Below are 16297 nucleotides of genomic sequence, written 5' to 3' on the forward strand. Positions count from 1 at the left end.
TTTTTTTTTTTTTTTTTTTTCATTTTGATTTGGAGTCTGACGGAATTGGCTACCTGGTATAAAATATGATTTGTAGATGCGTAGGGCATTTTGACCATTCTAACCAATCAAACGTGAGCTTGACGCACACACACGCTGCTCGCAGTGCCCTCCCCCTCACAGACCCGTCTTGTCACAGACCCGTATAATTTGCACCGGAGATAGCAAGCGTGCAGGTCCTCTTTTAACACAACTGAAGCATTAAACAATGGCCCAGTAAACTATTCACTTTAGTTTACTACACGAGGCGTTGTCTAACGTTATCTAGCTGGCTAGCTGATTAGTTTTTGAAGCTGTGGCTAACGTTAGCTAGCTACCGATCTTCGGGTGGCTATCGTTAGCTACCTAGCAACTGTAGCTTGCTAATACGGGCTGTCCTGGCTGGCTAACTTTTAATTCGCAATGGAGTGGAGCTAACTAACAAATCAATGTGATTGGCTGAGACTGTATTTTGTACGGTTGGCTGCCTGGCTGTTGTGGATTCGGGTAGCCAGCTAGCAGCTAACATCAACTCAATGTCAACACTGCCGACAGCAATGTAACAAACAATATGGTCCGTGCGGAACCATTATCCCCAACACATAGTTATTAGCTAACGTCGGCATAATAACGTTAATGGAAGGAGTAAGCCGGCCACTAAAAAGAAAACACACGCAGTCTTCTCAGATGAAAAGGATGAGCGGCACCACCCAACAAAAGAAAGTTTCGAGAGGAATGGAAGTTTGAAGATAGCAGTGTTTCAAGAGACTGGCTAGGCTACAGTAGGGGGCTGTAGACGGTGGTGAGTTGTTAATTAACTTGTTCTGTGTTCCGCAACTATGTCAAAAAGAAAAACAGAAACAACACATTTGTCATTGTCGTGTTACTTCACAGTACAAATATGCGAGTCCTCTGCTGTGGTTGTGACGAGTATCTTTTATTAGCTTAACTCCGTAGCAACATCACACAGGTGTATCTGTAGACGGTCTCCTCCCCACTGTATATTCTCTCCCCACCGTATGTATCCTTTTTCTCCCACCCACCCTAATGTACAGTCTCCTCTAGGGATGGGTACCTTCACATTTGAACCGATACCGGTACCGGTACCTGTGAATCGATACCGGTACCCAACGGTACCTTTTTTCGGTACTTTAGTCTCAAGAAATTTAATTTACCTACCTCAGTCGTAAAAGAAAAAAATCCAAACTTAAAATAACTACAATTTCGACAGTTTTCGGCTTGTCATTGCTCCGACTGCTTTGTTGTTGAATCAAGTCAAATCCTAGGTAAGCATATATTGTGCGTGTGAATGTTGACATGAAAAGAAAAAAGTAAAAAAAAAAAAAGTACATTTTCTTTTTTCATTTTTTTTCGGTATCTCACTTGATTCGATACTCGGTAGTACCGACGTGTTTCGGTTCGGTACCTCAAAAGTACCGAATTCGGTACCCATCCCTAGTCTCCTCCCCATCATAATGTATATAATCTCTGTTAGGATCTATGGGTAACCGTACTGTATATTTGCATATCGTATATGTCACAAATGTAACATTACTATATGCCTGTAGTATGTCATGTATGTCCCTATGCCATAAATGTTGTATGTCATAAATGTCACTATGAATTGAAAATGGGGGACCCTGATGTAAACAAGACAAATGTCTTTCTCTGGTCTGCATCCCCTTAACTCTTTCAGTGCCACTCACGAGATTTCTCGTTTTTTTTTATAGGTGGTTGCGTGCCACTCACGAGATTTCTCGGATTTTTTTTTTTTTTTTTGCGATCTGAAAAATGATTGCATCACCCGAGCCTACCCGAGTATAGCCGAGGGGCGCCGACGATCACTGTGGAAAAAAGCGCCCCCTGTCGTCTCCCAGATGACATAAGTGATTTTGGAATGGACTCAATGAAAATTAATGGGGAAAAAAATCCGGTACTCCACATTTTCCAGTTCACTGATCCAGCCGGGGTTACCACAGTTCATTCTGGAACCTCAGATCCCCGTTGATCATGGAGTTCTACAGTATCGCGTTGGATCCATACACTTATCGTTTTTTTCGAATGGTGATCAGGAATTGGAATATACCAGTTGGATACCATCTGATGTCAGGTAAGGACTCCATGTTATCAGTGTTATGATAATCCGAGTAAGTTTGATGAAGTTATAAGCTGTTTTGTGAAATGTCCTCTTTCGGTTTCACTGTAAAAGTCTGTGAGGAAATCAACGGAGCGATTATCAGTGCGCGGCCATAATGTGCTTGCGTGCACGTATAATATTGATCATCTAGCGTTTATTTGAAAACGATTCATAAAAAGGCCGACGAATATCAACGTTGTGGAATATTCCACTAAAAGACGATTTTCATAGAATGCTCCAGAATGAGCTGTTTTTTATATCAAAACGGGGGCTTTTCTAACTGCTCTGAAATGGAAACGACGCGATAAAAAAACAATCTGCCTTCACAGCACTGACTGGAAAATAGTATTTGATAATGCGATGGGCAGATTAGACACATAGCCATAATTTAAAACATAGATTAGGCGATATTAACGTTAACATTGGCGCCGATGGTGGCATTCAAGCGGTAAAACGGAAAACCAGGCGTGGCACTGAAAGAGTTAACAATTGTGTGTATTGAGCCGTACTGTATTGTACCCATTCTGCAATCTGTTAAATATTGATTGATTGTTAACAGATTGCAGAATGGGTACAATACAGTACAGCTCAATACACACAATTATGGACAATCATATATTTTAATCGATTGACAGCACTATATATATATATTATTATAAATGTATTATAAAAAAGTGAAGATTGGTGAAAGTTAGGTTTGCACTTCAATCCCAATAGGGACATTCATCTTGGTTTGACCATTGATTTTTGTGTCAAATAAAAACCGGTCGGTATTTGATGATTTCCTTGGCGTTTCTAGGTTTCAAGAGAATATATTTTTTTTGGAACTCACAACACAACACGCAACCTAAAACCCCTTCCTCTCCCAAACCGTTCCTGCAATTGTTTTATGTTGCATGATGATCATTAGTGATGCACGATATATCGGCCGCCGATATAATATTGGCCAATATGGCCGTTTTTTTACACATCGCTATCGGTCCGATATCAAGATAGGGCCGATATATAAAAAAATAAATAGAAAATATATATATATATTTTTAGCATGTTTTGGCCTTAAATAGTTTCAAAATATCTGTAATTTCTGAAAATAAGTTACAAAAATAAAAAAATAAATAAAAAAAATGCGTTTTGGAAAATAGCTCTTTATTTGATTATCATATTGATTTTCTATACAGAGATATCGACATTGGTAAATATCGGTATCGGCCAGAACAGCAATATTAATATCAGTTATCGGTATCGGCCACAATTTTCACATCGGTGCATGATCATGAATACATTTATTATGTATTGTATTTTTTATGTTTAAATATCAACATTATCTGTCCACCCTCGGTACATTTACTATTAATATAATATACTCGTCTGACTTCATCTGATCTTTTCAAACGCACACACACACACACAGAAGGGAGAATGCCTGCCCCCCCCTCCTTCCCAGTCCCCACTCTGCTGTTCTCTCTGGCTCTGATCAAGGTTAGCTTGTTGTTAGCTTATGCTAACGTAACGTTAATTTCGGACTTTTGACACGACGTGGTCATAAAGGAATGGCGAGGATTGCAAAGCATGTTAGATGCATTTGACCCGTTGCGGAATAACACAGCAGGGATTTGTTTTGGGTCGCGAAATAGGCACACTAGCCTTGCTATGTTACAATGTGCGTGTTCCAGACGCTACTGCTACTGCTGAGTAGGGGTGGGAATCACCAGTTTCAATACGATATCGATTCTTTGGACAACGATACGATATTTTCCGATATCACAAAGTCTGCCACAATACGATTCGATTCAGGTGCCTGCGATCAATGAGACGATATTATGTGCCCATTTAACACAATCAGTAACATTTAAATCAACAACAAAAAAGGCAATGGAAATATCATTTGACATTTTTATTTTTGATCTCTTCCAGACATTTAAATGAAAAACAATCTATTGTTTTTAATACAAATAGACCTCCTGTTCACTGTTTTTGGTTATTTTTTTCATTTTTTTCCCATATTAATATCCTATCACAGCGCTGTATTTTGGCTAAAAAAGGCATATTGGGAGTCAGAAGGTGCAGTACCGGCCAGATCCTGTTAGTGGGGCTATCTCGAGAATGCAGTAACCCCCCCCTCCTTCCCAGTCCCTAGTGGACCTCTGCTGCTCTCTCTATCAGCTTAGCTCACGCTAATGCGATGTGGGCATAAAGGAATGGCGAGGATGGAAAGCATGTTAGATGCATTTGACTCCTTGTGGGGAAAAAAACAACAGGCACTTATTTCGGGCAAAATAGGCGGACTCTGAAGCAATGTTGTCTAACGTCTGCACGCGCTGAGCTGCGCTGAGCTACTGTTGTTGTTGTTGCAGCCAGCCCGGCGGATATGCTCACGAGGGGATTTTCAAAATAAGAGTATCGCAATATGAATCTATCTTTTTACGTTGCATCGATCCTATTTGATAATTGATAATAGATCGATATATCGATCTGGATCGATGTATTGTCCCACCCCTACTGCTGAGACGAGTACTGCTGTGTGCTGTGGAGCCGAGCAGATACGACACCACGGGATTTTCAAAATAAGAGTATCGATATGAACCGAACGTTGTTAGCTGCCGGAGCCATAGATATTATGGCTGGAGCTGCGCTTAGGCGGAAATGAGAGTTGCCACAAGATTTTCAAAATAAGAGTATCGATATGAACCGAATGCCTATCGCACTAGTGCTACTGAAGTAAATCCATTCATCGCACAGACCGATGTTGCTGTAGCACGTGCAACATATATCTCGCACTGTTCAGCCCTGTTAGGTATTGTGTGCAGAGCATGTGGACAGAGCTGGCCACCTGTAGAGATGTTTGTGCTTCAGCACTGAGTGTTTGAACATTCCTTTGGAAATTCATGCCAATGGAATTGACAGACGTATTACTCTAAATGTGAGTAACCTCTTAGCTCATTGACTTTAGCTGCTAATGCAGCTATTTCCACTTAGAGTTCAAGTTGCTCCTTTTTCTTTCTTAGTTTCTCCTTTTTCTTTCTTGGCTGCTCCTCTTGTTCTTCTATTGCATGCTTTTCCTTTAATAGCATTTGTTGTGCAATTAGAGCAGCCATGTCGGACTCCACTTTGATGCTGATGATGTAGTTGAGACCTTGGATCTAGGCCCAACAGAGCTCCGCTTGCCAGACCCTCTGCTTCCAGCATTTGACACAATGTTGCTTGGTGTGATTTCATCTTGTGTGACGGAGGTCTCAAAATGTTGTTCATGAGACTCATAGTTTCTTGAAACATGAGATTCACTTTCATCATGGTGTCCATCAGGTATCTCAACATGAGTTACTACTTGTGATACAGGTCTGGGAACATCATGTACACCAACATGGGCACTTGTACTGGTTTTTTGTCTCCCAGTTTCAGAAAGCCACTGCTTTACATCCTCCATGAATCCATTCCTACATTTGAGTTTATTGGCAAACCATTCATTTAGATTTCCCTGTTCCTCTTCAGGAATTAAAGGAATGACAGACTGGTGTAATAAAGTGGTTTCTTCAACCACTTTGAGACTGCACTTGTGAAGCATTGTCATTATTTTTCATGAGATCCTTTAAGGCCTTTATTAGACCTTTCATTTTGTGAATCTTTGCTTGACGTTCTTTCTGAAGCTTTTACACTTTGTTGACCAAACTTTGTTGACCAAAGCCTTGGCAGTGAGTATGACTTCTCTTTTTCGTTCATCCATTTTTGAGCCATTGACATCAACTTGATCTAGATTCTCCTGATGCCATTTTCCAATGGCGCACATCAAATCATCCAATAATCCAGTCCTTTTAATGATCAATCAATGAAATCAATTCCCTGTTGCTTAGTAGGCCATGCAACATCCATTGACAACAAACGGCACAACCAGTCAACAACACGTCCCCAATGGACAAGCGGTAGTAACCAATTCACACTGTGTTCAAAACAAAAGGCTACACAGTAGAATCAACACAAAGTTACTACATACCGCTTCTGTTGCTGGTCTGATTGCTCCGAAGCGATCAGAGGAATCCGCAATATGAATACAGTTCATCTCCGTTGATCAACACTTTAGTTTACTTATTTCTATTGACTTATGTTTTACATGTAGGCTGTAGTGTTTTTTCTATACATATCGATTCTGAATATTTAAAACGGTTTCAATACTAATTTCCCGCAATATCGATACTTTCTGCACTATCGATGCCAGCTGGCACGCGGTCTTCTCTCATCCTACAGCAAGTTGTTGACGCACACACACGCTGCTCCCAGTGCATTGCCCCTGCCCCTCCCCCTCCTCCCCACAGACCCGTCTAGTGTCAACATCTCTCATTCGCTCTGAAGAGAGCAAGAGTGCAGCTCCTCTTTCAACATCACTTGAAAATGGCCCAGTAAACTATTCACTTTAGTTAAGAGCACGAGGCGTTGTCTAACGTTATGTAGCTGACTAGGTGGCTAGCTACCGATAGCTCATATCAACGGCTGATACCACCATTGGAGTTAGTTTTTGCATCTGTTGGCTAGCTAGCTAGCTAACGTTAGCCACCCAGCAACTGTAGCCAGCTAATACGGTCTGTGCTGGCTGCACCTTTTAATTCGCAATGGAGTAGAGCCAACTAACTGTACAAATCGATGTGATTGGCTGAGACTGTATTTTCTACGGTTGGCTGGCTGGCTGTTGTGGATTGGGGTAGTCAGCTAGCTGGCTGGAAGTTCGTAGTGCAGTAGCTGGCTAGCTGGCTGTTGGTAGCCAGCTGGCAGTTCGTAGTGCAGTAGCTGGCTGGCTAACGTTGGCCAATATAGCTGTAACTGAACGCCAATGATGCCAGCCTTATGTGATCTTATGAATTTCAGTTCATAGGAAAATACTTTGACTATAATGGTCAGAAGTAAATTAACTTAGATGCTGTTATGCTTAACACCAGGGCACGAAATTAGTGGCAGGTAGATGGGAAAAATCTACCCGCCAAGCATATTTCTTACCAGCCAATTTTTTTTTAAATAAAATATATATATTATATAATCATACTTGTAGTTGTATTATCTGCGAGACATCGCCACCACGCAACAAGTCAAAATGCTCGCTATCTGCAAACAGCTCCACTGTCTGTGTGTATACTCGAGTAGCCTCCAGCTCCAGCAAGGATTCTCCGGCGCTGCAGCTGGACCCTATACTAACGTGTGCTACCTATCCAACGGAGGTATTATGCACTACTAGACTTGCTGGAGCATTTGTTGATATCAGGAGCTATCAGTAGCTAGCTGGCTACATAACGTTAGACAATGCCTCAGTATTAAACTAAAAGTGAATAGTTGACTGGGTCATTTTGTAACGGTAGCTAATGTTAGCTCACGGAGGTCCCACTATACTAGAGCAGTCAGCAGACTGCCCGACTCTAGCCTCTCTGTTTACATGGGGTTGGGAGGGGGAGGAGCAGTGCGCTGCATGTCTGTGTGCTTGAGACAGCGAGTGAGAACTCCGCTAAGAATTGGATCATGTTTTTCGATCGGCTTTCACATGACTATTTCGTTGCCCGCCACATGGCGGACAGACCTCTCAGTCTCACTTGCCAAACGTAAAATTTGCCCGCCAATGGCGCTTGGCGCAGGGTTTCCGTTAGAAAAAATTGTTGCCGGCCTCGGTGTCCGGTAGATTTCAATCTACCGGTCAAATGAGAGAAATTCCGGTCAGAGTTTATTGAGCTTAAAAACAATTGATAGGCAGGCTATATAAAGAATGACATCCTCAAGGCATGTAGATTTATAATATTTTAACTTAAAACTAGGCTACTTTTGCGTATACATTATATTCCAAATTAAATAAGTCCAGAGACTTGGTGCTGCTGCCGACTTGAAATCAAATAGGTTTGATGTCGGCCCGACATTAATAAACAGCAGTCTGTTATAATCATATTTTTATGAGCTAACGAATTCCGTTATATTGGACATTTGTATTAATTATATCAAGCAAAGAACTGAGAAATTTGGCAGAGAGACGGCAACATTATCGTGGGTTTGCGTGATGTATATCTCCACCTCCCAATGACTTTCTGCTGGATTTGCGACAGCATGCAGCTGCAGAGCCGCAAAGAGCGGTGTTTTCAGCACCGGTCTGGGGACCGCTCAGCAGCGACCCCCACCCAACAGCTGATTTGCCAATGGCTGAATTGGAGTATTGCACTGTGCGGGCACAGCTCCATGTGTTCTGTGGCTCTGCAGCGGCATGCTCTCGCAAATCCAGCACTAAACTCCTGCTGATAACATCGTTGTCATTATTATACCTGCTTGGTGAAGCAACGATGAAACAAATGTAATGATTGTTTCGTTCATCGCATAGGCTATTTCATTTTAGCCTATTTTAATACAATTCAAATAATCAAATTGTGCTTAGATGGAATTATTTTCACCGGACATTATGACCGGAGAGATTTAAATATTCGGACTTCAACAGATTTTGACGGTCAAATACCGGTAATTACCGGCTAACGGAAACACTGGCTTGGCGGGCTCTAATTTCGTGCCCTGCTTAACACGCATTCCTGGTGAATTGAAAATGGGGGACCCCGATGTAAACCAGACTAAAGTATTTTACTGGTCTGCATCCTCTTAGCAGTTGTTTTGTATTGAGCCGTACTGTATTGTACCCATTCTGCAATCTGTTAATAAAGTTCTCAATCAAAGTACTATTAACACTTCCAGTGCCACTGGTTAACATGGTAAAACGTGGTTGAATGCCGGCACCCACTTCAATGATAGCGTTGTGAACGCATAATCTCTGTCTCAAATTATGGCTATGTGTCTAATCTGCCAGTCGCTTATCAATGACTTGTTTGCAGTCAACATTGTCGAAACAGATTGTTTTTTAATCGCTTCATTTCCATTTTATAGCATTTTGAAAAGCCCTTGTTTTCAAGGAAAATATAAAGATTCCGTGATAATCTGCATTTACTGGAATATTCTGGCATACACAAAAACGTTGTAATTTTTCGGCCTATTTATGAATCGTTTTCAAATAAACGCTAGATTATCGATAGTATATGTGTACTTATGCACGCTATAGAAGCGGGCTGAAATATAGATTCTCTCATTTCCTGATCGCACACACACACACACACACACACGCATAGGGCAAACGCTGATATATCTGTGAAAACAGCTCTGATTATCCTAATACTGGTCAAATAAATTCCTTTTCTCAGATCAGATGTTATCCAAAAAGATTATTCCAATTCCTGATCGCCATTCCAAATATCGATCGCGTTTATTGATTCAGCGTTGGGTTCTGTAAATACATAATCCACATGTTTTCCGGGCCGGCGATCACAATGGATTCTTCAGTTGGCTTGACAGAAAAGTAAAATGAGGAAACTGGCCCGCCCCCCCCCCCCCCCCCATCAGTCTAAGTAATGGGGTGCAGTTACACAGGGAGAGACGATAGGGGGCGGTATCTTCCCAATTGAGCTCAGAGAGAGTCTGCAACACTAACCTGAGGCTCGATTGATGAAATATGAATTCAAACCGCCAATAAAAAAAAATACTACAAACAAACGCTATATAGCGTTGGCGGCACTCAACGGTCGGCATGAACTAACAACAAAGTGTTAACATTACTTAATTTCTAAGATTAGATTAGATAATTTAGTTATTTTTAAATGTCTGATCTAAAGAGAAACAAAGGGTTTTAAAAGTGTTATATTTCTCTTCGCTTATAATACCAGAGAGAAGGTGAGGAGAATCGACCAGCAACAAAAGCTAATAAAAATAAAATAAAAATGTTATAAAGAATTAACATTTTAAGATAAGATAAGATATTCCTTTATTGATCCCCTTGGGGAAATTCAGGCATCATAGCAGCATGGGGGGGGGGGGTGTACAGGTAGTAAAAACAACACAGGCAGTGTAAACAATTTGGTCAATATAATTTACTATCTGACTAGCTGAAGAAAATATTCACATTATTCAGTGTCACATAAGGTGCAGTATGCATAAGGTAGTGTTATAATTTACTATCCACTAAAATATACATTATTCACAGTATCACAGTATCCACATAAGGTGCAGTATGCCTAAGGTAGTGTAGGTTGTCCTCCTTGGGTTCCTATAAGTCCCAGGTCAATGTCTGGTAGCAGTCGCTGTCGCTGCCCCCTGTTGTGGAGCCTGGAGGCTGCTAGTCGCTGCCCACTGTTGTGGAGCCTGATGGCCGCTGGTATGAAGGACTGTCCGAGGCGGTTAGTTGAGTGTCGGGGGGGGAATGAGTCTGTGGCTGAACGAGCTTCTCATCTTGACTAGCTTGTCGTAGAGGGGGTGGTAGGGGTTCTCCATGATGGCAGCCAGCTTCCTTATCATCCCCCTCTCTGCCATCACCTCAAGTCTAGGTAGCTCGACTCCCACCACGGAGCTAGCCGTCCTCACCAGCTTGTTGAGCTTGTTGGTGTCCCTTGAGTTGATGTAGCCTCCCCAGCATGCCACAGCATAGAAGAGGATGCTGGCCACTACAGACTGGTAAAAAGACTGCAGCAGTCTGTTGCACACATTGAAGGACCTGAGTCTCCTCAGGAAGAACAGCCTGCTCTGTCCCTTCCTGTAGAGGGCCTCTGTGTTGTCCGACCAGTCCAGTTTATTGTTCAGGTGTACCCCAAGGAACTTATGAGTCCACCATCTCCACATCCACCCCTCGGATGGAGATGGGAATCGGGGGGGGCCTCTTCTTGCCCCTCCGGAAGTCCACCACCAGCTCCTTGGTCTTACTGGTGTTGAGTTGGAGGTGGTTGCTGTTGCTCCACCCCACAAAGCTCTCCACCAGGGCTCTGTACTCCTCCTCATCATCGTCGGTGATGTAGCTTACGATGGAGGAGTCGTCTGAGAACTTCTGCAGGTGGCACCCGCTTGAGTTGCGGCAGAAGTCTGAGGTGTATAGGGTGAAGAGGAAGGGTGACAGCACAGTTCCTTGGGGGGCGCCGGTGTTGCTCACCAGTACGTCAGACTGACTGTCCTTTAGTCTGACGTACTGCGGCCTCTCAGTGAGGTAGTCCTTGATCCAGGCCACCAAGCCGTGCTCCAGAGCTGCATCGCGGAGAGCTTCTCCGCTAGCAGTGACTGCTGGATGGTGTTGAAGGCGCTGGAGAAATCAAAGAACATAATCCTCACTGAGCTGCACGGCTTCTCCAGGTGCGTGTACGCTCTGTGGAGCATGTAGATGATGGCATCCTCCACCCCGATGTTTGCCTGGTATGCAAACTGCAGGGGGTCGAGGGAGTCACGCACCAGGGGCTTGAGGTGTTGCAGGACCAGTCTCTCAAACGTCTTCATGACGTGTGACGTCAGAGCGACTGGCCTGTAGTCGTTGAGGGTGCTGGGTCGTCCCTTCTTGGGCACCGGGACAATGCAGGAGGTCTTCCAGAGCTGGGGCACCCTCTCCAGCCTCAGGGAGAGGTTGAAAAGATGCTGGAGCGGTGCTGCCAGCTGCTCCGCACATACTTTGAGCACCCTGGGATTGGTGTTGTCCGGTCCTCTGGCCTTGTTTACACTAATCCTGGAGAGCTGCCTACTGACCTCACTGCTTGTGATCGTCAGGGTTGGGGCTGGTAGGCAGTCTGCTGCTGTTGGGGGTGGGGTGCCGGTGCTGATGGGTGGGTGGGGGGTGGGGGGGTGCTTTGTAGGTGTGATCTGGTACTGGTGTCGATGGGTGGGGGGAGGGGTGTGGGGAGGCCACTCTGGTCAAAGCGGTTGAAAAACGAGTTGAACTCATTTGCACGCTCTGGGGGGCCCTCAACAGCTGTGCCCTGCTGTTTGAACCCAGTGATCTTCCTGACGCCCGCCCACACCTGCCTGGTGTTGTTGGCCTGTAGTCTTAAGAAAGATTAAAATCTTTTCCCTGTGGTATTGAATATCGATACTTTTCAAGGTATCGTATCGAAGTTAGAAATTCCAGTATCGTGACAACATTAGTAGGCTGTCAATAAAAAGGCAGCGAGGGGCTAAACAGAGGAGTATAAACACTGTGATGTGCATTGTATAATAATTCAGTTCCACGTCCAGAATATGCTTAATGAAACACACGTATGTACATACATAAACGAATACTGTTGCAGTCATGCATTACTTGCGCTCTTACAATACATGCGCACTAGCTATACTTGCGCTCTTGTGGTCAATAGAAAATATACGCTCCCTGAGCTCACCCCTTCTCTCTGTAAAATGTCAACACCAGTTAAAAGGAGAATGAAATCCCATATGAATACTACTATTCCCGCCAAACCTCAGTGAACACGACCCCAACCACCTAAAGTGACAGTATGACTAACAATACAACACCATAAACCACAGAGAATACTGAAACTTGCATATATGGCTCCTACAGGAACCTTGAAGTTGCACAATCCCAGTTTAATTGTAAAAAATGTCAAATGGTTTACATTTGTAGTACTTTACCATCTCCATGGTCAACTAACTGCTAGCATCTGCAGCGATGTAATTCTCTTCGCAATAAAATATTACGGTTTGTGAGGTAATTAATTAGGTAGGGCTAGTGCAATACTCCAATTCAGCCATTGGCAATTCAGCCGTTGGGTGGGGGGCGCTGTTGAGCGGGCCTGTGACCGGACCTGAAAGCGCCCCTGGCTCTGCGGATCTGCAGTTGCATACTATTGGGATTCGTTGGAAGCAGCACGGAGTCTCGACTCGGGACTTATTTTATTTTAGCAGCAGTTATCAATATCGACCAGGAGGACAGCGCGATCTAAGGGACAAGTGTCATTACTTTAGTTATCAAAGGTGGAATCTCTGGACGCAATGACATTATATAGTTTAAAGTAGGGATGCCCCGATCACGTTTTCTGCCACCGATACCGATCGTCGTGAGCCATATCGGCCGATACCGATCCGATACAGATCGTTTTTGATTAAAAGAAATAAAATTGTATTTTATATATATATATTTTTTTATAAAATATATATATTATATAATTAGACTTGTACTTGTATTATCTGCGAGACATCGCCACCACGCAACAAGCTCCACTGTCTGTTAGCCCCTTTCGTGACTTTCGGTTTGCAAGCCTGGGGCTTTTGTGACCACAGTCACTCGCTTTCGCATCGGGATCATCCAGGAAAACAACAACCAAGCGTGATCGCAGGGCTCGGGGTGTGTCAAAAATATATCCGATCTGAATTTCAAAGATACCCAGCGTACAATATGGGTTTAACACAGCTTCACGATGGGGTCTGGAAGCTCGGAGTTGCTAATAAACAGTTTAAAACATTGTTACTCGACGAGTGGTATTTACAGACCGAACGTCCATCTCCGCCGTTGGTGTCACAGCGCATGCGCACCAGGCAGCTAATGCCACGTTCACGTTACGTGGGAAGAAGCGGAAGAACCAGCTTCCGACTGGGAAAAACCATTCACGTCAGCCTCCTAGTGGTAATTCCTACTAGGACATATGGGATTTTCTTACTCTTTTGTTACTCGAGTAACAATGTTTTAAACTGTTTATTAGCAACTCCGAGCTTCCAGACCCCATCGTGAAGCTGTGTTAAACCCATATTGTACGCTGGGTATCTTTGAAATTCAGATCTGATATATTTTTGACACCCCGAGCCCTGCGATCACGCTTGGTTGTTGTTTTCCTGGATGATCCCGATGCGAAAGCGAGTGACTGCGGTCACAAAAGCCCCAGGCTTGCAAACCGAAAGTCACGAAAGGGGCTAACTGTCTGTGTGTACTCTAGTAGCCTCCAGCTACGGCCAGGATTCTCCGGAGCTGCACCTGGACCCTATACTCGAGTAGCCTCGATGCAAGGATTCTCCGGCGCTGCAGCTGGACCCTAGTATTGGTATAACGTTAAATCACATTCACAAGCCCTCAGCTCGAATACGCATCGAATCAGTGTTATAAGACATTGATATCAGGAGCTATCTGTAGCTACTGCTAGCCGGATATATAACGTTAATACAACGCCTCAGTGAATTATTTAGTTCAATGGGACATTTCGTTTTGAACAGTGAACTAGCTTGCGCTAACGTGAGCTAACAGCTAACAGGTATCATACACTCTACTAGACTTTGTGGAGCGTTTGTTGATGTCAGGAGCTATCGGTAGCTGGCCGGCTAGATACCGTTCGGTTAGACAATGCCTCATCATGTATTAAACTAAAAGTGAATAGTTGACTGGGTCATTTTGTAACGGTAGCTAAGCTAACGTTAGCTCATGGAGACGCCGTCCTCCCGTGTCCCGTCCCACTAGAGTAGACCACTACTAGACCCGTGTTTACATGCGTGCTGGAGGGATGAGCAGACGCCGCACCACCCGGTGTTGAGACAGAACTCAGCGACAACGAGTGAAATCGGATTTGACGATCGGCGAAAATAAAGCATTATCACCGATCACCGATCGCATATTTATACTGAGTATCGGCCGATAACGATCGGTGGCCGATCGATCGGGGCATGATTGGTTTAAAGCTAAACTACGTTTTTCTTTCTTGTTAGAAGAAAGATAACTTATTCAGTTAGATTTGATTTGATCTTTATTTATCTCTAACATTTTCAACCATAAACACACACATTTGTAATAACAAAAAAAACTAAAACGAAATAAAATACAAATGCATTTAAATATATTTTCCAATGGAAGGAATAATCAACATGGCTCCAATTGGTTGACTATAACAGCACCGTGACCAAATATCCCTATACTAGCACCTTGTTAAACACTTTTTTATATATATATATTTATTTATTTTTAATCATAATTATTCTTGTGAAATCTTTCCACCTGGGAGCCTTTTGACTAAATCAATTTATTCTCCCCTTCTCTGAATGGTGTTTCTTATGGTCTGGTCTACAAGATACACTACACGACCAAGGTACCCATGTACATGTCAAAATACTTCCCAAAGGTCAGTGAATACCACGATCACAACACCAGAGGGAGCTCCACAAATCATGTAAAACCCAGATTCGGCTCAAACAAGGGACTAAACACGTTTCGCAATTATGCCACAACAATGTGGAACGCCCTACCCAAAGCTGTAAAGGAAAGTAAATCACTACCCACCTTCAAAAACACTCTCAAAGAACACCTACGGGAGACTGCAATTCAAAACTGGCCCCTACAAATGTCCTAACCCAGTTGTACAATAAAGACCAAGCATGGCTTTGTCAGTATTCCAATGTACAGCCCCACCCAACCCCACCCCACCTACCCAACCTCCTCCAATGTACAGTTTCCATGTCAAATGTATGTCAGTATTCCAATGTACAGTGTGTCCCCCCCCCTACCCAACCCCCCCCCCCCCCCCCCCACCTCCAATGTACAGCCCCACCCCACCTACCCAACCTCCCCCAATGCACAGTTTCTATGTCAAATGTATATACTCTTCTGGATTTTTTTTAGTATCACAAACAGTACTGTATTTGAAAATCTGGTATGTCATAAATGTATAGATGTAGCAGTACTGTCTATCTGTATGTCATGTGTGTCATTTGATGAATTGAAAATGGGGGACCCTGATGGAAACAAGACGAAAGTCTTTCTCAGGTCTGCATCCTCTTAACAATTGTATGTATTGAGCTGTACTGTAATGTACCCATTCTGCAATCTGTTAATAAACTTTTCAATCAATCAATCAATCAATCAATGGCAATAACAACTATAGACGACAAAACCAAAGTAAAGAAACGACATTTGATTTTTGGGACGGTTACATTCACTTTGGGACGGTTAAAATTGTATTTCGGGACGGTTCTGGGACGGTGGTGAAAAAAGTTAGTCTGGAGCCCTGCTGAGGGGCCAGACCATTTAAGGCTTTAAAAACAAACATAGCAATTTTAAAATCAATCCTGAAACAAACAGAGAGCCAGTGCAGGGAAGCTAGCACTGGTCTGATGTGCTCACGCCTCTTAGTGCCAGTCAAGAGGCGTGCAGCAGCATTCTACACTAGCTGCAGGCGTCGTAAGGAGAGCTGGTCGAGGCCCACATATAGAGCATTACAGTAGTCCAGCCTTGGCGATATGAACGCATGGATAAATGAATGAATGAATGAATGAATGAATTTATCCACACACACACACACCATACATTACATGTGAGTATCCTCAAGTGATATAACAATGTCGCAAATTGTGTGCATGTGCCAGGTC

At 43.3% G+C, this 16297-nt stretch overlaps 1 protein-coding gene across 1 annotated transcript in view; it reads left to right on the forward strand.

Annotated features, from left to right (window-relative positions):
- Positions 1-16297, forward strand: part of LOC311247723 (uncharacterized protein) — a gene marked incomplete at its 3' end in the record, with an annotated part of 77312 nt that overhangs the window by 40109 nt on the left and 20906 nt on the right. The gene's annotated exons all lie outside the window — the stretch shown is intronic.

Source organism: Notolepis coatsorum (assembly GCF_963971535.1).
Source record: "Notolepis coatsorum genome assembly, contig: SCAFFOLD_273, whole genome shotgun sequence".
NCBI lineage: Eukaryota > Metazoa > Chordata > Actinopteri > Aulopiformes > Paralepididae > Notolepis > Notolepis coatsorum.